Source organism: Microcebus murinus, chromosome 5 (assembly GCF_040939455.1).
Source record: "Microcebus murinus isolate Inina chromosome 5, M.murinus_Inina_mat1.0, whole genome shotgun sequence".
NCBI lineage: Eukaryota > Metazoa > Chordata > Mammalia > Primates > Cheirogaleidae > Microcebus > Microcebus murinus.
Window position 1 is genome coordinate 31,348,753 of NC_134108.1, and position 24,292 is coordinate 31,373,044.

The following is a 24,292-nucleotide window of genomic DNA, read 5'->3' on the forward strand; positions in this document are numbered from 1 at the left end:
TATAAACATCTCCTTATATCGATGAACAAAGGTCCAAAAGGATGTGATATTTGTATGTAAGTGGTATTTAATAGCTCTTCCAGCTCAAGTTCTGACTATAGAATTTTCTTAGCCACTACATTACTTCTGAACTAGCTGTGTCTTCAAACCGAAAAGGACATAGAGCATTGAAGTAATTACTAAGCTTTTTCAGGCTTCAATATCCTTTGCTTTAATATATTTATAGGGTGTCTGGATTACTTTTGTATTACTTTTTGAATGATGAAGAGGACTCTTCGTTCCTCCTAAATCTGCATAAGATAATGACATCAAGTAATTAGGCAAATCAAATAGCATTCCTAATTCTTTCAGAACAATGTTGATAATTGCTTCAAATTTCTAGTTCACTTTGACTGGAAGGCAGACAGTCCATCTTATCTCTCTTTGGCCCTGCTTATATTGTTTTTAACCCAGAGCACCAATTATAATTTCAACCTTCTATGCTCTTTTATCTGAGGGATCCATGACTTTTATCTTAACCTCCTGTGATGTTTAACATTTATTTCTGTATTCAACTGATATTTGTTGAACACTGACCATGTGACAGACTCTGTAATGGAATCTGACATCCTCGGTCCTCTCATGGGACTGAGTGCCTAGAAGCAGGGGGACAAGTGGGTACCAAGCATTTTAGGCACCATGATGGAAGTATTCATGGGGTACAGAGAAGGCCAAAAGGAAACCTTTGGGGATGGGGCAAAAGGGGAGGGAGGGAGCAGGAGAGGTTTTATAAAGGTGACCCTTGAGCTATTTTCAAAGAAAGAAGGTGAAAAAGCAGAGAGGCAGAGAGGAATTTCCAGCAGGGAAAATAGAGGGAAGATGAGCTACTAGTACAGCACAAATTGACTTCCACAAATTCAGATTGGTTGGGGTTTAGGCCTAGGAAGCATAACTTTCTATCAGCAATCCCCAAGCAGAGGACAGAATCCAGTCGTCACATCTCTAGGTTTTACCTGATGGGGACACCAGTCACCATGACAGCTCCCAGCATTGCCTGCTTACACTTGGTGGTCTTGGGTAGTCATTCCTTCCCATAAAATAAGTTAAGAACTATCTACTGCTTAAAAGGTCATTTCAGGATTTGTTAATATTTAAATGGAATACAGTTGACTAAACTAAGGTCTCCAGTCTTCTTGAGATCAAAGTAAATATTAGTGAAATGGTAATTTTTTAATAATGATGAACTCCATAAAAAAAGAAAAAAATGTTTTATCCTAAGTCTTTCCAAAAGAACTGCCAAGAAGCTCAAATTATTCATCTAGAGACTCTGGGGGAAAGTATGAAAAATAAGAAGGAAGAGTGAATAAAAAAAGAGAAATGAGAAGGGAACTAGTATTTATTGAGCCCTAATTATTTTTTTAGGTATTCAAATATATATATTATTGCATTTAGTCCTCGGAAAAATGAGGGAGGAAAAAATGTTCCACTTCATTGAGGCTCAGAAAAGGTCAGTAATTTTCTCAGTTGTCACACAGCTAGAAAGTAGAAGGGCAAAGTTTCAAATCCAGATCTATTTAGCTTAAAGAACATGCAATTTCTCCTTCATCATACTGCACCTTAACAGAAATAGGATTAGGAGAAGGAAGCGTAAGTGAAAATGTTGAGAGAAAACAAAGAGATGAGGCAAAGGAAGAAGAGCTTATGATTATGAATTTAGAATTCAGTGAGAAAAATTTGCTATTTAAAGAAAATATTAAAAAGATGTTATTTAAAGAAAGATATCATATGCATCTCTGAATTGCACAGCATAGAGCCCTGCCCTCAACAACTTGCAAACTGTTGGTGAGGACAAAATGAGTTCAACTTCAAACCTTTATAGGAACTAACTTCTATAAAAATTATCAAAACTGTATGTGAGAAATAATCAAACACTTCAAAACAAAAACAGAAGCAAATGCATACCACCCAAGGCATAGATCAAGCTCAAATATTCCAAAAAGCAAGTAATGGTGGCAAAACATAATTTATGTAGTTTTTTATGTATCTTTTTTCTTTTGAAGTTCCATTTGGGTTTATTTTTTATTTCAAAATATTATGGGGCTAAAATATTTTCGGTTACATGTATCAATTTTGTTATGCTTAAGTCAGGGTTATAAGTGTGCCCAGCAGTATTTTGAGGCACAACTTATGGTATTTTAGCTCTTTCTTGCTACAGATTGGACCATCTGTCTACAAAACCAAGATAATATTAAAAAAAATGACTCCTATCACCCCAAACTGATTGATAATATCTTTAAACCTAACCAGTTTAAAGATTTCATTTTTCCCCTAAAGTGTCATATGAGAATTACAACCTAAGGAAATATTAACAAACGGTGTTTTTGTTAGCAATGTTTGTGTAAAAGATTTTTCTCTCTTTCTATAGGGTAATCTGGCAACATGTACTCTTTTTTCCTTTCAATTATTTTAACACAATGATTTTCCATCTAATTAGGGTACATTCAAATAAAGAGATATTATGTAATCATTTAAAAATGTAGGAAAACATTTAATGACAGAAAGAAATGTTCAATAAATGTGTTAATTGAATATAAAAAACACAATGTGGTAATAAGCAATCTCATTTATTTGAGGTTTTTACACACACACACACACACACACACATAGGGCTGGAGAATAGATACCAAAATGTACACAACTGTCTGTATGTGGATTCAATAACACAAATGTTCCTGTTGTAACTAAAGGAACATGAAGAAAAGATAGACATAGAGAAAACACCCATTTGGAAAAGAGCTCACTCTATAGTCTAACTAAATATTATTTTAATTTCACTCATCTATTAAGAAACATCCCAAATAGGAGGTCACTTAAAATGTGGCGTTTCATTTCTTCAAAGTCATACGTCTTTATTCTAAAAAGTCAAATTACTTTGTGTCAAGATCAATTTAAGAGCTACAACTATGAATTTATAGCTTGAATCAGCCAATTAACTAAGATTTCTTGTGCAAAATTATATATCCACATTAATTTCTATCTCCCACCAATACAGCTGATATAACTCCTTTTTAATGATTTCAAAAAGGCCAGCTGGCTAACTGGCTAGATATCAGGACTAAAATAAAAACACTCATGTAAGTTTTTAAAATAGTTGGTTAAAGGGGTCCAAATGTCTTTGCTACAATGGAAACCATCCCTTTACTATTCCAACCAAACACAGCCTTCATAAGTACTCGGTAGGCAACTCTCTTGGCTTTCTCTGTAAGGTCTTCTGGTACAAGACAGTCCCCATGTTTAGGAATTCATAATCTGTAACAATCAAAACAATGTCTGTGCAGACAAATAAAAGACAGCACTACTGTTATGATATCAGAAGGAGAAAGAATTAGCATCATTCCGACAGTTCAAAAGCAACATTAAAAACTACAATGAGAGATCAGCTCACACCTGTCAGGATGACAATTATCAAAAAGACAAACGATAACAAGTGTTGGCAAGGATGTGGAGAGAAAGGAATCCTGTGCACTGTTGGCTGGAAGGTAAATTAATGCAGCCATTATTGAAAAAATATGAACATTCCTTAAAAAATTAAAAGTAGAACTACCAGCATGGGTATTTATCCAAAGGAAATGAAAGTATGTTGAGGAAATACCCGCACTCCCACATTCACTGCAGCATTATTTACAATAGCCAAGATATAGAATCAACCTAAATGTACACTGACACATGAATAAAGAAAACGTGATATATATGTGCGTGTGTGTATATGTGTATAAAAACGGAGTATTATTCAGCTTTTAAAAAGAAGGAAATTCTTCCATTTGTGACAACATGGATGAACCTGGAGGACATTATGTTAAGTGAAATGAGCCAGACACAGAATGACAAGTACTGCAGGATGTTGCTTATATGTGAAATCTTAAAACATCAATCCACAGAAGCAGGGAGTAGAATGGTGGTTATTAACGGTTGGAAATGGGAGATGTTGGTCAAAGGGTACAAAGTTTCAGTTATGTAGGATGAATAAATTCTAGCGATCAAATGTACAGCATGAATTATGGTTCATAATACTATGCTGTATGTTTGAGATTGCTAAAAGCAGATCTTAAGTGTTCTTACCCCCCCACACACACACATCCCCGCAAAGGTAACTATGTGAAAAAGAAATGGATATGTTAATTAGGTTGAATATAGTAATCAGTTTACTAGGTATATGTGTATGTATATAGAAACATCATGCTGTGCACCTTAAATATATATCATTTCAATTAAAAAGCAACAAGCAAAAACGCTAAGCGAAACCAATGCCTGAAAAGAAATTAGCATCAGGAGGTCTTGGGACATAAGGAGGGAGGAGAATGAGAAGAGTTCAGATGGAGTAACGCTGCCCAAAGTGATGTCCTCGGGCCAGCAACACAAGTATAACCTGTGAGCTTGTAAGAAATGCAAATTCTTGGGCCTACTTCCCTAAATGAATCAGAAATGCTGGACCAAGCAGGTCCAGGCAACTGTTTTGGTAAGCCCTCCAGGTGATTTGGACACCTACTGACGTTTGAGACTCACAAACCTGGAAGAATTTCCAGCATAGGTCCAGCCTCTGCTCAGATGAAACAGAGGGTGAGGGGACTGCTGACTGCATTTCTTCTTTTTAAAACAGGAAAGATTCTTTTTGGGTCACTGGGGGAGGTGGGGAAAGGAATGTTATCACTAAAGAAATACGGCTTGAGGCAACTGTCTCCAGCTGTGGGATCAGGCAGACTTCTCAGTGCTTCCCCAGTGGTCATGGCCTGGCCATGAAAATAGAAGAAGAAATGGAGTAGGAAGGAAAAGGCCATATGCAAAGGATTTCAGGGGGCCCAGCAATGAGAAAACATCCCCCACGTTCTCCCTATACCTGGAATTACTCTAAATGGGAGCAATGGTTTCTTCTTGGACGTTCATTCAGTTCTTCATTCACTGTTACTCAAAGACCAAGTTATAGACATTGCTGGGCACTGAGGACTCAAGGCTAATGAATGACAGAATCTTCACCCCAGAGGAGCTCATGGGGTGGAATAATGCATTAAGACGAAAATGCCAACTGAAGTGATATATTCAAAGTCCTCTGTGATAAAATGTAATCAACCATCAATCAATCAATCACAATGACTGATTCTTTTCTGTTCAGAAGAAAAAAGAGAGTGAAGAAGTAAGTATGAGAAAAGTCTCTTCCCAGGAGAAAAACGATGAAGAAAGAAGACTCTTAAAACCAAGAAAACTTATTTTTGCTTGAACTTCTTTGACTATGATCTGGTCTGCTCACTATCAACCTTGAAGAAACCACAGAATCCACAAGCCACAAGCAGAGTATTTGAGGCACCCGAAGGACCATGGGGTTTTCAGCTTAACGTTGTGCAAAGGAACATGCAGAAACAGGGTTGTACACTCCAAAATAATGAATTTGGATCCATACAATGAAATGTGTAAGTTCAATCCTTTTTGTTCTTTAGCAGTTTATAAATCACAAATTTCCCATCTGGATACAAAATAATAACTGACCACCATTATACGCAAGTCATCTGAGTCCCTCAACCATTTCATTAGGCTGTGTCTGGGTAGTACACTGGACATTTCTGTCATGCAAGGTTAGAAGTTATGCAGCCCTGTGGTTTTCTGTTTCTAAACACAGGCTTTATACTTCAGTAGTTGCATACTCTGAAGTGACACTACATGCAACAAGCTAAAGTAAGCTCCAAGTCATTGTTATTAATAAAGTTTATAACCAAAGTAAGTCATAACAATTCCTAACATTTACTTAGTTCTTGTAAGCTATCAGGCACTGTACTTAGTGTTTGACATTCACAAACTTAATTAGGCCTCCCAGAAATCCTAATATGGCCAGGTAGCGGTTATTGGGGCTATTCACCAAAATTCTAGTTCTCCTTCTGGGCCCATAGGTTCATTGTGTTAGACTGCAATTTCCTATCCCCATGAAATTAGGCATAGAGAGGTGACTTGCTTTGGTTAGTGAAATATAAGTGGACAGATGTGTGTCCCTTCCTGGCAAAAACATTTAAGAGCCAATGTGTGATATGTCATGATCCTTTCCCCTTGCGATGGATACCAACAACCTTGCAGATGGCAAAGAGTTAATCATCTCAGGCTCTCATGTAAGGATGATGTAAGGAGCTACTGCCCAAATCACAATGTACATAAGTGAGTGAGAAATACATCTTTGTATTTATTTGTTTTAAATCACCCAGATTTGGGTGTTGTTTATTATTGTACATAACCTATTCTGACTGATAGAGGTAGGTACTAGTATTGTTCCAATGTTATATATAAAGAAATGGAAGAGAGGTTAAAATACATTACTAAAATACAGAAAGGCTGTGCTATGGTCTGAATGTGTCTTCCCAAAATTCATATGTTGAAACTTAATCACCGATGTGATAGTATTAAGAGGTGGGGCCTTTAGGAGGTGATTAGGTCAGGAGGGCTCCACCCTCATGGGTAGGATTGTGCCCTTATAAAAGAAGCTTCACACAGCCTTCATCCCCTTTGTCCTCCCACCTTCTGCCACATGAGGATGCAGCAACATAGCATCATCTTGGAAACAGAGAGCAAGACTTTGCCAGACACTGAATCTGCTGGCATCATGATCTTTGACTTCTCATCCTCCAGAGATATGAGAAAAACATTTTTATTGTTTATAAATTACCCAGTCTGTGATATACTGTTATAGCAGCAAGAACAGACTAAGATAGGTGGTATCACTAGGTAAATGCTTTTTTGTTTGTTTTTAATGCCTGATCCTCTGGCTTTAGGAGCCAAAAGAAATCCAATTAGCTCTGATTCTACAAAGATTCCTGCTTGTGGCTCCAGGGCATACTTTGCCATGTGGATATGTGATAATATCACATGACTAATAATTGATCAGAATTGCCCTCATCTAGACCAAAAAATAACATGCTAGCGATGATGTGGAGTATGTAAATTACATATTACATGTACATGTTATACATGTTAGTGGGAATGTAAATTAATACAGCCACTATGAAAAACAGTACAGAGATCTCTCAAAATATAAAAATAGAGGCCGGGCGCGGTGGCTCACGCCTGTAATCCTAGCACTCTGGGAGGCCAAGGAGGGTGGATTGCTGGAGGTCAGGAGTTTGAAACCAGCCTAAGCAAGAGCGAGACCCCATCTCTACTATAAATAGAAAGAAATTAATTGGCCAACTAATATATATAGAAAAAATTAGCCAGGCATGGTGATGCATGCCTGTAGTCCCAGCTACTCGGGAGGCTGAGGCAGTAGGATTGCTTGAGCCCAGGAGTTTGAGGTTGCTGTGAGCTAGGCTGACGCCACGGCACTCACTCTAGCCTGGGCAACAAAGTGAGACTCTGTCTCAAAAAATAAATTAATTAATTAAATAAAATAAAAATAGAACTAACATATAACCCAGCAATTCCTGTACTGGACATTTATCCAAAGGAAAAGAAATCAGTATATCAAAAAGATACCTGCACCCTCATGTTTACTGCAGCATTATTCACAATAGCAAAGATATGGAATAAATCTAAGTGTCCATCAACAGATGGATGGATAGAGAAAATGTGGTAGATATATACTATGGAATGCTATCCAGCCATTAAAAGAATGAAATCATGTCATTTGCAGCAATATGGATGGAAGTAGAGGTCAATATGTTAAGTGAAATAAGCCAGGCACAGAAAGACAAATATTACATGTTCTCACTCATACATGGGAGCTAAAAATGTTGATCTCATAGGGGTGTAGAGTAGAATGATAGACACCAGAGGCTCAGAAGGGTATGAGTGAAGGGCAGGGGAACGATGAAAGGTTGGTTAATGCATACAAACACATAGATGGAAGGAATACATTCTAATGTTCAATAGTGGAACAGAATTACTATAATAAAAAACAATATATTCTACATTTCAAAACAGCTAGAAGAGAGGTCTTGAAATGTTCCCAACACATAGAAAAGATATATACTGAAGGTGACAGATACCTTAAATACCATCACTTGATCATTACACAGTCTATACATGTAACAAAATAGCACATGTGTCTCATAAATATGTATCAATAAAAAAGAAACTGCCCTAATCTAAAGAGATTAAGCATATTGCCCACTGTTACTCAGTATGTGAGCAAAACTCAGATTTTTATGACTATAAATCCTGTGATTTTATCACAATGCTACATTGTTTTTATAGCTTAATGTACCCTGAACCAACCTAGTACCAACTTCACTCTTAATATCTGCAACATTGAGGTAATAATTTAAGCAATGGCTTCAGGTTTTTATTTGTAAAGTGGGAATATTTACCCTCCCTTGCTCACAGGTTGCTATGAGCTAGGATCAGTTTTAAAGGTTTGCAAATGATACATCACTAGAATTAGAAACAGTAAATAGTAAAACTTCAGCTGTGGGACACTCCTGGGGTATGAGTAGCTCTAGAAAGAAGTAGTAATAACTTTGTATTCACCTCTTTTAGAAGAAAAGCTTTTTACTTTCATTATTTGGGATGAAAATATTTCTTAAATATAATTCTTCATTCTAGGTGCTTCAAACAATATTAAACATAATTTAATTTTCTCTTGATGACTCAGAGTTGCTTTGCTTTGTTTTGATTATGCATATCAACTATGACATGGTTTTGTGCCATACTCTGACAGCTGTGTGAAAAGCCCAAATCTTTCTTTAAGAAACTTATGATCATGAATGGGAAATGACTTTTTTAAAGCACAATGGTGCCAACAGTTGAATGTGGTTAGTATGTTCACACAAGCAAAGATCCACAGGAGACTGGAGAAGGGGGAGATGACCCCACTGAGCCAACACCACTATTGGTATTAGTGGGCTACTGAACTGTTCTTGATTGAGGGTCTTAATTTATGGTGGCCCCAGAAATGATATATTAATAATGAGTAAATAGGTTTGATACAATATGAAAATTAAAAGCAAGCAAATTTGGAGGGAAGACTTTATGAGTATACATAAGCTTTGGGCTTTATGACATTTGTTTGTCTTGTTTTTTGACTTTTTGTGTGTGTTTGTGTATCTACTTCTTGGTTTTGCTTCATCCTTTATAAGCAAATTTCTGTTGAGTGTAAAGTTACAATGTTGGAGTAGCCTTTAAGTGGTTACAGAGCTGTTTAGGTATGTTGCAGCATCTAAGTATAAAAAAAATATCTGTTGTAGATTTTACATTCCCTGTATGTTTTCATAAAGAATCCTTTCCACTTGTTCGGGGCTTAGCAACATGTTCAAATTGCTTCTCCTGAAAAATTCTTTCTATATAAATATGTACATTGCCAAATCAATTTAAACCCCAGGTAGACAAAATGATACTTTCAAATAAATTTTAAAAAGCCACAAATTAACTTTTAAAAACCACTCTTTTGTGCTGACATTTTCATAATTTTATTGTTTTCAAACTCAAGATTGTTAGAATAATCCAACACCAAAAGTATCTGAGTGACATTCAAATCAGTCTTTCATTCACTGACTTGTTTCATTTATTTATTTTCATTCATCTAACAAATATTAACTGAGCATCCACAATGTGTGAAGCACTCTGCCTGGGGACCAGACTTGGTCCTCACATTTTTTGATCTAAATCTTAAGTTGTAAAAAACAGACATTGAGTAAAGAATTTTACAATGTGGTATGTATTCAAAGAGCACGTAGGATAGCATAGATGTGATTATTAGGATAGCATAGAAGTGATTATTATCCCTTAAACTGAGACAGTGTAGGGAAGTGAGGGAAGAACAGCATGTGCCAAGATTCAAAGAGTACAACATCTTGTCTCAAACACATGAACAAAGAATAATGTGGCTTGGCCAGGGCAGTGAGTAAAGAGATGGCGGGGGCAAGAGCATATGAGATTTCATAGATCACAGTAAGGGTTGTAAACTTTATGTTAGGAGACACCATAAGTGGGCTTCAACAGAGACAGAACATGATCAGATCTTCGTTTGTAAAAGATTCTTTCTGCTGTATGCAAAGGGGCAAAAATAGATGTAGGAGGGCCATTTAAGAAAACCCTACAGCAATCCAGGCAAGAGGTGATGGTAGCTTGAACCAGAGTGATAGTCACGGGGGTACACAGGGTGGGCAGAGCAGACAGCTATTTAGAAGACAGAATAAAAATACCCTAACATTAGATGTGGGAGAAAGGGAGGGGGAAATCATCAGGATGATGTCTTACTGGCTTGAGGATAGATGACGGCACCTTTTATTGGAATAAGAACGAATGAAAAGAAACTGTTTGAGGAAAGAGTTTAGTTTTGAATATGTTATTGGTTCTTATATTCCTAGAGACTTACTGATAATTGACTGTATGTATAGACACACACACACACACACACACACACACACCCAGAGCAATCCTGTAATCAAAAACTAAAAATTTAATCCACTAATAAAATAAGCATGAGATTTAATAAATATGAATCATAATAATGTTGTTTTTCTTAGTGAAAAATAAACTTTGAATCTTCACAGAGTCAAATGCTAACTGATGAGTATGAATTGGGGACTAATTTCTGTTCTCTTATAGTATTATTTATTTTATACATTGAAGGAGAATTGCAGCAGCAATTAATATGGAAATAATTGTTAAACTTAATTTACTATTTAAGAAAAACAACAAAAAAGTCCTGCTTCCAACTGCTTCCAAAATAAGTGTCTTAATAAAAAGCAATGTAATTATGACATTGAAATTATAAAAAGGAGGAAAAAGCTGCTGTAATATTCAGAAAATATTTGGTATATGAAACACTAGGAAATCCTGGAACAAGAGGGATTTCAAAGTATTAATGTTACCAAATTATTTTGAGTTTAATTTTCAAATGACTCATTCCGGTAAAAATAATGAATTTTTGCTAATAATGCTCATAAATACTATGACAGCTCTTTACATATATACAGCACAGTAACTCATCTGTATATATCAGATCATAGCTTTTTATTTTAGATATGGGCATAACCTCAGACATGCTGCAAGAATTGTCTCGTGGGCAGCAGGAAAAGAAGAGTTTCATGACACTTCGATGGATGAAAGGCTATCTCATGAGCAGGGGAGGGGTGGGCAGATTGATTGTAACTCAGTAAACTATGAAAGTGGGACTCAAAGGGACCCCAATGTCCTTTCAAAATGTAGAAATCTATCATATTATGGAGGCTTTAGCCTTTTTTTTTCCTTCTAAGTACCTACATATAGTTCTCTTTTCATTATAAAGAGCTCATTTCTTCACCATGGAATGATGCAATTCATTAATAATCAAGTTTGCTGTTGGCAAGTCAAGCACACAGAATTGAGGAGAACATGTTAAACAGCGTATCCCTTCGGGTTTGAACTTTATCTTTTTGTCTCTACAGGGTACACAGGGAGCAATCATCCTCCCTCTGCCCATCCTCCTTACTCCTCCAGTCCTGACACCTTATTAAGTGCTCAGTAGAAGAGAAAACCCTCCCATTTAGGCCAAACCCTTCTTCCTTCTAGCCCCTCAAGGTCCCTAACTCCCCCTGGGGGAAGAGTGGGTCCTTCCTCAGAATAACCCCTTTCTTCCTATTTCCCCTGAGGCTAAAATTGCAAGTCCCTCCATTCCATGGAATTCTGCATAGGGTGGAAGGGATGAGTTTTCAGTCCTCCAGGGTAGATTATCTGCAAAACAATAAAACCTTTTATACCATCCCAAATAATTTACCTCCTATGAGTGAATGTGCTAAAGAGTCTCTGACTCTTCCTTTCTTTCTACTTCATATCCAAAGTTTGGTTTGAAGTTCAGTATGTTCCTGGCATAATAACAGTGTATGTAGAGCAAGGAAAAATATCCCTCCAACCAGACATGTATTTGCTGGTTTCCTTGTTTATAATGTGTCCCCTCCATTCGATTATAAACTCCACGGGAACATTTTTTTTTTTTTTTTTTTTTTTTTTTTGAGACAGAGTCTCGCTTTCTTGCCTAGGCTAGAGTGAGTGCCGTGGCGTCAGCCTAGCTCACAGCAACCTCAGACTCCTGGGCTCAAGCAATCCTGCTACCTCAGCCTCCCGAGTAGCTGGGACTACAGGCATGCGCCACCATGCCCGGCTGATTTTTATATTATATATATTAGTTGGCCAATTAATTTCTTTCTATTTTTATGGTAGAGACGGGGTCTCGCTCAGGCTGGTTTTGAACTCCTGACCTTGAGCAATCCGCCCGCCTCGGCCTCCCAGAGTGCTGGGATTACAGGCGTGAGCCACCGCGCCCGGCCCACGGGAACATTTTTGTTCACAAGTTCCTAGCACAGTGCCTGACACATAGTAAGCTCTGAAACAGTATTTATTGAATGAAGGTGGATTCCAGAGAACTGGACTTGGCCAAGTAATGTCATTTAACTTCTCTGTGCTCATGAGGTTGTAAATTTCAAGAGAGACAATGCATGCACATATTCTTGTACTGTATTATGCACATGTGACATATTATTATAGCATTTATAAGCACCACTAATGAAAATTCATCAATTTACTGAAACAAGTCATTTGAAAGTTAAACTAGTAATATTTGGTAACAATAATACTTCTTTTTCTTTTTATATTTTCAATGTCATAATCACATTCATTTTTATTAAGACTGTTTTGGAAGCAGTCGGAAGCAGGTTTTTTCTTGCTGTTTCCTTAATAGCAAATTAAATTTAACAATTATTCCACACTAATTGCCACTGAGATTCTCCTTCAAGTATAAAATAAATAATATTGTAAGAGAACAGAAATGAGTCCCCAAATCATACTCATCAGTTAGCATTTAATTCTAGTGTGAGGATTCAAAGCTTCTATTTGGAAGAGGGAAGATAATGATATTCTAAGCACGCCATGTTCAAAATCTCTCAGGCATCAAAAAGTTTGATATGGTCCAGGAACAGAAAGAAGGCCAAAGTGGCTGGGGCTCAGACTGTTGGAGTGAACAGCACTAGATGAGATTGCAGAGATGCACAAGGGGCTGCTCTTGCAGCCTACATAAGAATTGGGTGACTTGTTAAGTGTGGCTAAGCAGGTTAGTGATATGATTGGATACACAGGTATCACTCTGGCAGCCATGAGGACAATGGATCACAAAATGGCAAGAATGGAAGCAAGAAGTAGACCGGGTAAGAAATGTTGGTGGCTCAGTCTAGGGTTGTGACTAGAGATGCTGAAAAAAACAGAAGAGAGGACGAACTGATATATTCTGCATGGATGAAAGACAAGAATCAAGAACATTTCCAGAGCTCTGGCTGGGGGCATGGCTGTGCCATTTACTGGGATAGGGAAGACAGAGAGGAGGAAGATTTATCCTGGGGAGGGAATCACAAGTTCAGGTGTGGGCACATCAAGTTTGAGATGCTTGAGAGATGTCAAAATGGAGATGTCATGAAGACACTGGCTATAGGAGCACTAGGCCCAGCGGAAAGCCTACTTGCCATCTGTGTTGATATCTCACAAGCATCTCAATAACAAAGTTTTAACACAATTGAGATAAAAGGGCATCCATCCAAGTTGAGGGCTTGAAGGCAGTTCCAGGGCCAAGATCTGGGCTGGCATATAAACTCAGAGTCATCAGTGTACATTCCATGTGTTGAATGAGATGAGCCTTAGACCTTTGATCTGTTTAAAAGACCCTAGATACGATGGAATGTAAATGAGGAACTGCTGGTACTTGATTCTGAAATTTACATCATGGATTACTTTGGACACAAAATATCTCAAGACAACTTACTCCTAAATAATTTATGTACATATATATTTTAGATAAGATATGTTATAAATATGTGTTCATTTCTCACCAAATATGGAATGAATCAAACATCAAAGTTTTGCCTTATTAAAATATGTATCTTCACATTAAAAAATAAATCGATATGAGGACACTTAAGAAATCATTTCCCTTCAATTATATGTTCCAGAATCTTGGTTTAAAAATATGACCATAGATCTTTGGAGTTTGGCAAATCATTAGGTAACTTCTAAATCAACATTGAAAACAAGCATCCAGCTCCCTTCCTAAAGCCACTCTGTGGGGCTGAGCAAGGGAGGAACCCCACCAGAATAGGCGAGCCCTGGTGACCAAGAGTGGGGCATCAGAGCCTGGCTAGCATGAGGGAGACAGTCACTCAGAGGGTGGTAGACCCAACTGCAATGTCAAAGTCTGAGCAGGGTAAAAAGAGTGGGGAGCTGGGGTGTCCAGGCACAGAGTTTCACAGTCCAAGCTGAGTGAAGAGCACTCTCCCCTGGGGCTGTGGGCCAGCACAGGATGTTAGAACCTGAGTGAGGTGAGATGGGACTCCCTGTGGGAGGAGAGGAGGGGATCTGACATGGGTGTCAAGACCCAAGCAACACAAGGAAGGAGTGGTAGTGCAGAGCAGCACAGTGCAGGGAACTGGAGCTCTCACAGTGAGGCAGGAGGTCCTATGGGGGGCGGGGGGACAAGGTGGGGTTGGCAGTGAGGGGAGACTGTTTACATACTGAGAGGGCCCCTGAGTGGCAATGAGCACACCTATCATCCAGACCTTGGCTTCTAAATACCATTCTCCACTAAAAGGAATCAGGCTTCTGGGAGAAACGGTTAATTTCAGAGCTAGAGCAGGGAAAGTACAACATGAGCTCACAAAAACCTGTACCAAAAAACAAAACAAAACAAGCAAACAAAAAAAAGGAAATACTCAAAGAATGATGGAGTATATTTAAAGGACGCAAAAGTCAGCTTGAATTAGCTCCCACTGGCCAAATAGGTGACAACTGAGCATCAAAATAAACAATGATAGTATCAGATTATAATCTACTAAACCATGAGACCATAATAATATAAACCAACCAATGTATAAATCGAAGTTTAAGAAAGAACAAGATATTTTCATAAATTCAAAGCACCATCTCAGAAAATACTTAGAAATTAAAAATGGAAAACAACATGAAACTCTACAGCAGTAGACACCCCTTAATCAAGTGATCAAAGCGAACTTCACTAACATGGGCAAACTGAAACTACACAGTGACACAATGAGAATACAGTACCACTTCTGTAATAATCCTGCCAAACCCAGATCTAAAAACAAGGAAGCATCAGACAAACCCACACTGGGAGACCTTCTACAAAATAACTGGCCTTTCAATTTCATGAAAGTTAAGAAAAGACTGAGGAAACATTCCAGATTGAGGGAGAATAAAGAGAAATGGTCATTAAATCCAACACATGATTCTGGACTCTATCCTTTTGCTAGAAGACATTATTGGGGTGACTGGTAAAATTTGGGTGGGATCTGAGAATTAGATGGTAGTAATATACCAATGTTAATGTTCTGAATTTGACGGTTGTATTGTAGTCATATGGACAATGTCTTTGTAAGAAATGCACACTGAAGTGCTTGGAGGTGAGGACATGTTTACTTTCAAGTGTTTTAGGAAAACAGTTCTTCGTACTATACTTGCAAAATTTCTGTAAGCATAAAGACTAAAAAACACTTTTAAAAATGGCATTGGTTTGCCTTAATGCCCCATCCTACTCATCCCAATGCCGTCAACTACTGGTGTAAAACGAATCTCAAGTGTCAATGTGAGATACCATATTGGTTTTCCAAAACCTTTTTTTCCCAAAACTTCCACTTAAGGCAGGCAGCTTCCCTGCAATAGCTGAGTCTACAACCCACTGTGGTTTTCCTAAATCCACGATAACATTGATAATTTATTCTTAATTACATAAGAAGGTCATGCCCCCTAAATTCAATCTTATCAGAATTAAGACATAAGTCCATTAGCATTTCGCTTGGGCTTTTGAAGAAATCATTCTTGTCATGTTTGCTGATTATCATTTTGCTTTTTTTAAATGAGCGATCTGTCACACCCCAAAACAGCAGCATCTCACGTGTGCATGGGTTCTAATGACTACAAAGTTATGAAATCATGTGAAATCCTTTCACCAAATAGAGCACTGTTAGACAATTTCACAGCAATATGAGGTTTTTCTTTGCATGGTTCTTTTCACATTTAAGCAACTACTATGTATCCCTTTAAAAACTTTCTAGAAAATATCCACAACTACCATGAGATCATTTGAACTTAAAAAATATGTATTTTAAAAAATGAAAATGTTAATGTTAAAGGTCTATATATCACTCCACAGATTTTTCAGTTCATTTGAATTTTTCTTGACCTTTTAGTTATCTCTCACTGAAGAGTTTCTCATGTGTAAGAGGAGAATGAAAGAATGAAGCCAAAACTAGGAGGTTGGTCTTAGGCCCCTTCCTAACACATCCGGGCTGCACAGGAAATTCGTACTCCCAGAGAACTCCCAAAGGAACTCTGATTACAAGAACGCCCAAAAGTCTGCCCAGGAGATAAGACAAGGCTCAATTCCATAACTTAACTCAAATGCATTTATTTTAGTTCCAAAATACATAATATTCAACCCGGCACTGTATTTTAAATAAAAGTAGTGTGCAATTTTGCTGTTACAGTCATAAAAACAGCAATAAATACAATAGATCTTCTAAAAACTAAAAAATGACTTCCATACTTTTCTGACATTTGAAGATTACAACTTGCTTCAAGAACAATATGCACTGTTTTTCCAGTAAATTTTTATTAAAAAACAGAGAGGGAGAGAGAGAGAGAAATTCCCTTTCATACATAAGGCATAATATTCCATAGAGAAAAACTGCTTCAAAAGTCACACAGTGATTCACTATAATTAATCCTGGCCTTCCACATGCTAAGTCACTGGCTTTTAAGATGTTGAATTATCCTCCTCTTTCATCTAACCACCTGCTACTCATGAGATATCAAAATACTATGTATTATAAGAATGATAGTCAGAAAAAAAATCCTATCTGTCGGAAGCATTTCCTGTCCATCAACTCTTTGAATTTGAGCCAATTCTGTCACAGATAGGATGTGGGAAATATTGATATATTACTAAGTAGAACTGAGCAAGGCTGGCACCTCCACACTGTCCCCAGAAGCCTGTCCGATCCTAGGTAGTTGTAGTGATAAACTTGTGCCGAGAAGCCTGGCATGGCCCGGTGGTCCAATCTGTCCTGAGATCATTTATTTACGATCATTTCTGACTTGATAAAAAAAGTTCATTTTATATAAAGGAAGACATGCTAGTTCAAAAGGTAAAACATAAATAACCACTTAAAGATAAATACTAAAGTCTAAAAACAGACTTTGACATACTCTGGTTTTTCTTCAGATCGTATAAATCTTTTGCCTTTACTAAAGATTTCCATGGAGAGGAACAATTCTGAGCCTTATACAAATTTTTTGAGGCCTCGTTTCGGCAAGGCTCTATGAAAAAAAAAATGAAAAATAGACATTGAGGTATCATGTGTCAGTTCATGTCCTATGGGAAGCAGATGTCAAGACATAATTAGAAAAAAGAGATTATTGGGGAAACAGCTGTGACAGATAAAGGGTGAGGGAATAGGTAAAGGACATCTTAGGCCACCATGAAGCCTGGGAACCCGTGAAAGAAAAGGGAGAAAGAGGGAGTAGAAGGCACCTCAGACACATGAGGCTCTGAGAAAATGTCAAGCACAGACTGCCCTTAGAGAAGTCCCACGTGGAGCAGAACTGGCCTGGTGCTAGAAGCCCACCATGCTCAGTCATTGACTGGGTGCGCCCCCGGGGGCAGTGTGACCCTGTGCGGATCTGCCACCACTGGTGCATAAGAAGATGTGGCACCTGCAGGCTGTTGGCCAATGACTCCTACAGCAGTTCTCTTCCACAGGGAGCTCTGAGTAGCACCCCTCATCAGTGGCTTCAAAGCAGAAGTGGTCAAACTAGCAAAACAGTATGCATATACTACACAAGTCTTTTCGTATCATAATACTACATGAAAGCCTTTCAAAGTTCCCCATGACACAGATAATAACATCCAAATCCCTCAGCAAAGCACATACAGTCTTTCAGGCTCTGGATCCTGCTTTTCTGGTCAACCCCGTTTCCTACCTCTTACCCTTAAGCACCCTACCTATGTTCAAACCACGCATATTTCCTCATGCCTCTAGCCATGCATCATGTCTTTTTTGCTTCCCTGACTTTTCCAATGCTCCTTTCTTTGCCCATCCGTATCTGATTCCCCAACCCAGTCTAAGATGCAACCCTGCCAAATCCATTCTGGCCTCTGGGAAGAGTAGAGAGTAGGTCAGGATTAGTGGATGCAGGGTAGAGACAGGAGCAATGCCTAGAACACTCTCAGGGGCTGTGACAAGGTTTATCATAGACTTTTTCCAGCCCCACGTGTGGCTGGAGGAACAAACCTGGAAGGTGCCTACCTGGGCAGAAAACCCAGATGCTCTCCTCTTAGGTCTCCCTGGTAAATGCCTATTCATCCTTCAAAACCCATACTGGGGTCTGAAGCCCGCACAGTCTGTTCTGTGTGAAACATCAGGGTTCGTAACTCCCTCCTTTGGACCACTACAATCTTATGTATGATGGGAAACTTTTAGTACTGTCATGGGAATACCATTTACTTATCTGCTTCCATACTGCTCTGAACTCTTTGACCATGTCTTACCAATGTTTGTATGTACCACACTTTGTAGCTGGAGCATAGTAAGTACTCAACACAGGTTTGATGAGTAAGCTGCATTTATCACAAACGTGAGGATATAGATGGTATGTAAATAATATATCAATACAGTTGTTATATAAAAGTCAAAAAGATAGAGGATATAAAATTCAGAGATCAGGTCTGAGATGTAGTCTCTTAAAACTGCTTCAAAAGTTAATAAATTTCAAAGTTTGTGAGAGTCAAGCCATGACCCTTTATATACTTTTTCTTTTTTCTTAAATGTTATTTGTAGTCTGATTTGCAATATAAATTATTTGTTTACTTGCTTTTCCCCCTCTAGATTGGAGGCAACTTGAGAGCTATCTCCTATTCATTTCTGAATTTTTTGCAGTACCAGTAAATTAAAAATAGCAGGCATTTATGACGCCGACCAAGTATCCTCATGGGCATGGGTGTAAAGGGACATGGGTAAATGATTATTGAGAGAATTGTTCTGAAGAGAGATATCTGAGGCAACCAGGTTTGGGATTTGAATGGCCTGAATCATTATTTTAATTTTCTTTGCTGAATTTTGTAAATGCAGACAAAATACATCTCCTGACCGATTAACAATCCTACTATAGCAAGATCCTTGCCCAAATAGAAGATTGTAATACTGCTGCCAAGCAAATGTGGTATTTCACAATCTGATGCCTGAACCACATTCCAAAGTGAACTAAATCCCTGAATAAAAGAAAACATTAGGTTAGATTTCTTCCAATTAATTATGCTTCTATGACTGTATTTCAGAAGGTGCTTAAAATACAGTTAAGCATTTTCAGATGCAAAGTCAAGTTTCTCCGTCTCCCCTCATCCTCTCATCCACACAGTCTTAGTACCGCACCATGAGACTTGCAGAGCACAATTATAATTCCATGAGCTTTTCACATTATGTAATGTAGTCTTCACTCTATCCATATGAAAATAAAAGGAATGCTGCATTAAAATCAGGTACGTTGTGCTCAAAACCAATAAAACCAGATTATAAATTATTTGAGTCTTACACTTATTATAACATCAGCGGGGGAAGGGAGGAGAACCTGTCATGAGCTTTGTAAAAGAAACGAAAGAAGAAACTTCTAAAAACATGAAAAGGTCAGCTATCAAGAGATCAAACAAGGCCTGGATGGGGGACTAAGACATAGAGACAGTCAGTACAAACTACTCTCACTAAGATTTTAGTCTTGAAGGAAAGGAGAAAGAGCATTAGTCAGTGATAGATACCCAGTTAAAGAGAGGGGACTGGTCTTCTATTTAAGACAGAAGAATTTTGTTTCTGGCAACAAGGCTGACAAAGTGAAACCAAACAAACTATTTCCAGGTAGTGAAAACTGTGAAGTTCCTTTGTTTGGAATTCAGGACGTCATACATCAGGTATAGAGTCTACAATGGTGCAACTGGGGAAAATGGGGACCAGATAAGAGGAAACTACTGTCACACATGTTAACATAGACGAATCTCACAAACACAATGCAGAGTGAAAGCTAGTTTCAGAAGGTTCCACTGATATTTAAAAGCATGTGGGACTAAACAGAAGATTTTTAAGAGATACATACACATAACCAGAATGTACAAAGAACTCAAGCAAATGAGCAAGAAAAAAAACAACCCCATTAAAAAGTGGGTAAAAGAAAGGAACAGAAGCTTTTCAAAATAAGATGTACAGATGGTCAACAAATATATGAAAAAACGCTCAATATCACTAACCATCAGGGAAATGAAAATTAAAACCATAATGAGGTATCACCTTACCCCAATTAGAATGGCTTTTATTAAAACGTCTAAAAACAATAGATGCTGGCATGGATGCAGAGAAAAGGAATGCTCATACACTGTTGGTGGGACTGCAAACTAGTACAATCTCTAGGGAAAACAGTATGCAGTATGGAGATTCCTCAAAGAACTGAAAGTAGAACTACCATTTGATCCAGTACTTCCATTACTGGGTATTTAACCAAAGGAAAATAATTTAATCAAAAAGAGACCTGCACTCAAATGTTTACTGCAGCACAATTCACAATTGTAAAGAGGTAAAATCAACCCAATGTCCATCAATTCTTGAGTGGATCAACAAAACGTGGTATATGTATATCATGAAATACTACTCAGCCATTAAAAAAGATGAATTAATGCCTTTTGCAGCAATTTATGAACTAATGACTTTTGCAGCAGAAATTGGAGACCATTATCCTAAGCAAAGTATTTAAAGAATGGAAACACAAATACCATATTGGAGCTAACCGGATGAGCTCACATGTGCACAGAGGGAAGTAAACTCAGTAGAAATAAACCAGGGGATAGGGAGGAGAAGGGATGGGCAAAAACCTACCTAACAGATACAAGGAACACTATCTGGGTGATGGGCACACTTATAGCCCTGACTCAAGCATTACAAAAGCAATCTATATAACCAAAAACATTTGTATCCCCATAATATTTTGAAATAAAAAATAAAGATCCCAAAATAATAAAAAATAATGAATAAACTATAAAGAAAATAAAATGGGAATACAACATTCAAGATCCTGGAAGAGTGAAGGAGGAGTGACCACAACATATAAGAGCTTCAGACATGTTAAAAAGGATCTAGGTTTAAGCTGGATAGTATTTACTTCACTATTATTCTTTAAACTGCACATATATTTTTATATTTCTCCTTTGTACATATGGTATGTTTTATACATTTTAAAAACTCAAATATAAATAAGACAGAAAAAGACTTGGCTATGTTGTATGTTACTGGAAAGAAGCCAAGACAAAAAGTTAGATATTGAAGATATGAAAAGAAAAGGATCTGATGGGGCCAGATCCCAGAAAAGAAATAATTTATGAGTTCCTTCCTAAGGGACTGAATTAACTTTGGAGAAGAGGGTCATCTATTCCCAGAAGCCAGGGAACTATAGAGGATGAAGATAAGCCTGTGTTAGTTTGAAGTAGATGAAAAGATGAAATTGCTGATTTTGCAAATCATAGGCCGTGTCGTATGGGTCCACTGAACGTGTGGAGAAACAACCAGCCAGTGAGGTGTTAACCATGCACAGTGTCTGTCCTCCGGACTAGGAAGCAGCCCATCTATTGCAAGCCAGCGGAGAATCAGGAGGTCTGGGTAGGGCAGTGAGAGGCAGCATAAGGAGAAGGCAACTGCCGAGCACATGGGGCTGGAAACCAGGACTGTGTAATGGCACCAGTCAGCAAAGTTGCACCTTTTTCTCCAGCAGCACTGAGCAACCCGGTTGCCAGAGGCAAGTGAGGGAGGGTTTGCATGGATATGAACGCACTTAATTCCTCATTCTAAGTTATGACTCCCTACCACAACACAAAGTCAACTCATGGAAAGTGAACTGTAAGAAGAGACCAAAACAAAACTGCTGTCATAGTTGAATTTAAGTAATAAGAGCAATTCTTAAAAGTTTCTGGAATAAGAATTTACTCCAAAACTATAGAATGATCCATAGTTTTCCATTGTAAAAACACGTGTTATCAAAGATCATACATTTTTCATTCCATATTATGTAATTCTAAGCAAATAATTTGCTTATTCTAATAACACCCTGATTATATACATGATCACCAATGTAAATTACCAGGGGAAAAAATACCTCAAAGTTAAAATAAAGAACTAATTCTGGATAGTTTATCCAAATAATTACAATAATAAAAATGAAATTCATTCTTACAATATCTAGAATTTACTTAGTATGAAAGTGCTGTCTTTTCCGGTCATATATTCTGTCTGAACGTCTGGAAAGGAAACCTGTGATGTAGTGCCAGTAAAATTAATTATAAAATGGCATCTTATGAATGTCTTGGTACATTTATCAACAGAGCTCAATTTAGTAATTAGTGATAATTAATGTAGTCACATGTCAGATGCCTTTCAGAATGGAGGAGACGATTCGCATCTATCTATGCGATTTTCCACAGTGGTTTTACCTGGTGTTGTTGCACTTAGAGATATAAGAAAGAAGCAAGACTGCCAATGATGGAATTAATATTGAATTAAGCCAATGCAGATTCAGAGGATGGAGGGTGATAACTAGGACCAATATGCAAAAATTATAGTAAAAGTTAATGGGGGTATATGAAGGTGGACTCTTGCATACATATAGATAATTTAAAGAGGCTTTATTTTTACAATAACTTAAGATATTATATAAATAAAATTTCAAATAGAAGATAGGGGTATTTACTTCATCTAACATATGCACTTCTAATAAACTTCATATGTCAATTTTCTATAAAATTAGATAAATTGAAAACTAAGGATTTTTACACGTTCCTTGAGTTTGCTATCATTTGTTTAAATTACATGCAATGTTATATTTGTCTTTTGCTTCTGAAGTATATTCCATAGATAGAGAGACAGGCAGACAGAAAGGAAGAAAGAAAGGTCTGGGCTGTGTTATTAACATATGCTGAAGGCCTGGAGCCAAAGGGAAAAGGAAATATCTAACGTTTAGAAAAACAGAAATAATGAATGGAGTCAGGCTCTGAAAGAGAAGGGGAATCATGGAATCTGAAGGCAGATAAGTGTGTCTTGGCTTCTTCTAGCAGCTGGGGTGGGATGGACAAGAGGCAGGAGGAGAGAAGGGTGAAGTTAAATTGTTTGGTTGAACCAAATGAAATTGCTGATATTACAGGTCAAAAGTGGTGAAACCAGGAATTTCATATGAATCCATCTAGTAAGCCAAAATTACCACCCACAAATTATTTTTTTGGAACATAAATTAAGTTTATCTAAAGTTGAATAGACCTCCAAGTAACTCTCATAAACACAAAAAGTTCCTCTGTAGATCTTATCCAGTTAATAATAAATCCCTAGTAATGCATAAACAGAGAAATTTACTATGGTTTTTATACTTCTTTCCTTTAGATCCACTAAGTCTCAATACTTTTTCCATTTTTTGCTCAGCTGATTCCCATTGTCCACGCACAGTGCTGTAGTCTCTCCCACAGATATAGTGCTTAAATTTTTGTTCCTCGATAATTATTTGTTGTGTTTCACTTTAAAGTGTTCATCGTTTTAATTATTTTAAGCGTATAAGTTTTTTCCTTATTCTGGGAAATGTTATTTTTACATAATGCTCCATTTGTTTATCATATGAATTACTCTGATGGCAACTTAGAATTTTTTCCCCATGAATGCAATTCATAAATTCTTTCTTTTGAGTCTGTTAGTCATAGTAATAAAACCAAAAGCCATTAAGGTTTTGTTTTTTAAAAAGGTAGCTACAAATATATAAACTTTAAAGCTCCTGTAAGGCAAAGCCACCATAGTCAAATTTAGAGCACAAATGAATTTAAAGACAAACTGCAACCTACATGACCCACAAAGAAATACTTTCCCAACTATATAAAGAGTTCTTAGAAATCAACGGCTTAAACAAAATGGAAAAAAGGACATAAACAAGCAATTTATAAAAGAGAAAAATTGAAAAAGCTCATAAACATACACATAAAACACTTTATAAATAAAGAAATGCTAAGTGAAGCAGTGAGATATCATAAATAATAAATCCAAATACAACAGTAATCATAATATTAATAAAATCAAATATATTAAATTTGCCAGTTAAAAGCCCAAATTTTCAGATTGAATTAAAAATACTCCACAAACTTAAAAAGATAGACAAGACAAATACTAGCCAACAGAAAGTTTGTATGGCAATATTAATATCATACAAAATAGAAACCTAAGGAAAAAAAGACATTATTAAGGAT

The 24,292-nt window shown here is 37.2% G+C and overlaps 1 protein-coding gene and 1 non-coding gene across 4 annotated transcripts in view; one reads left to right on the forward strand and one right to left on the reverse strand.

Annotated features, from left to right (window-relative positions):
• Positions 1–24,292, reverse strand: part of TMEM200A (transmembrane protein 200A) — a 172,310-nt gene that overhangs the window by 18,198 nt on the left and 129,820 nt on the right. The gene's annotated exons all lie outside the window — the stretch shown is intronic.
• On the forward strand, positions 17,190–17,304 carry LOC142871185 (U5 spliceosomal RNA). The gene has a single exon (XR_012919449.1). It is a non-coding gene; the product is annotated as a U5 spliceosomal RNA (small nuclear RNA).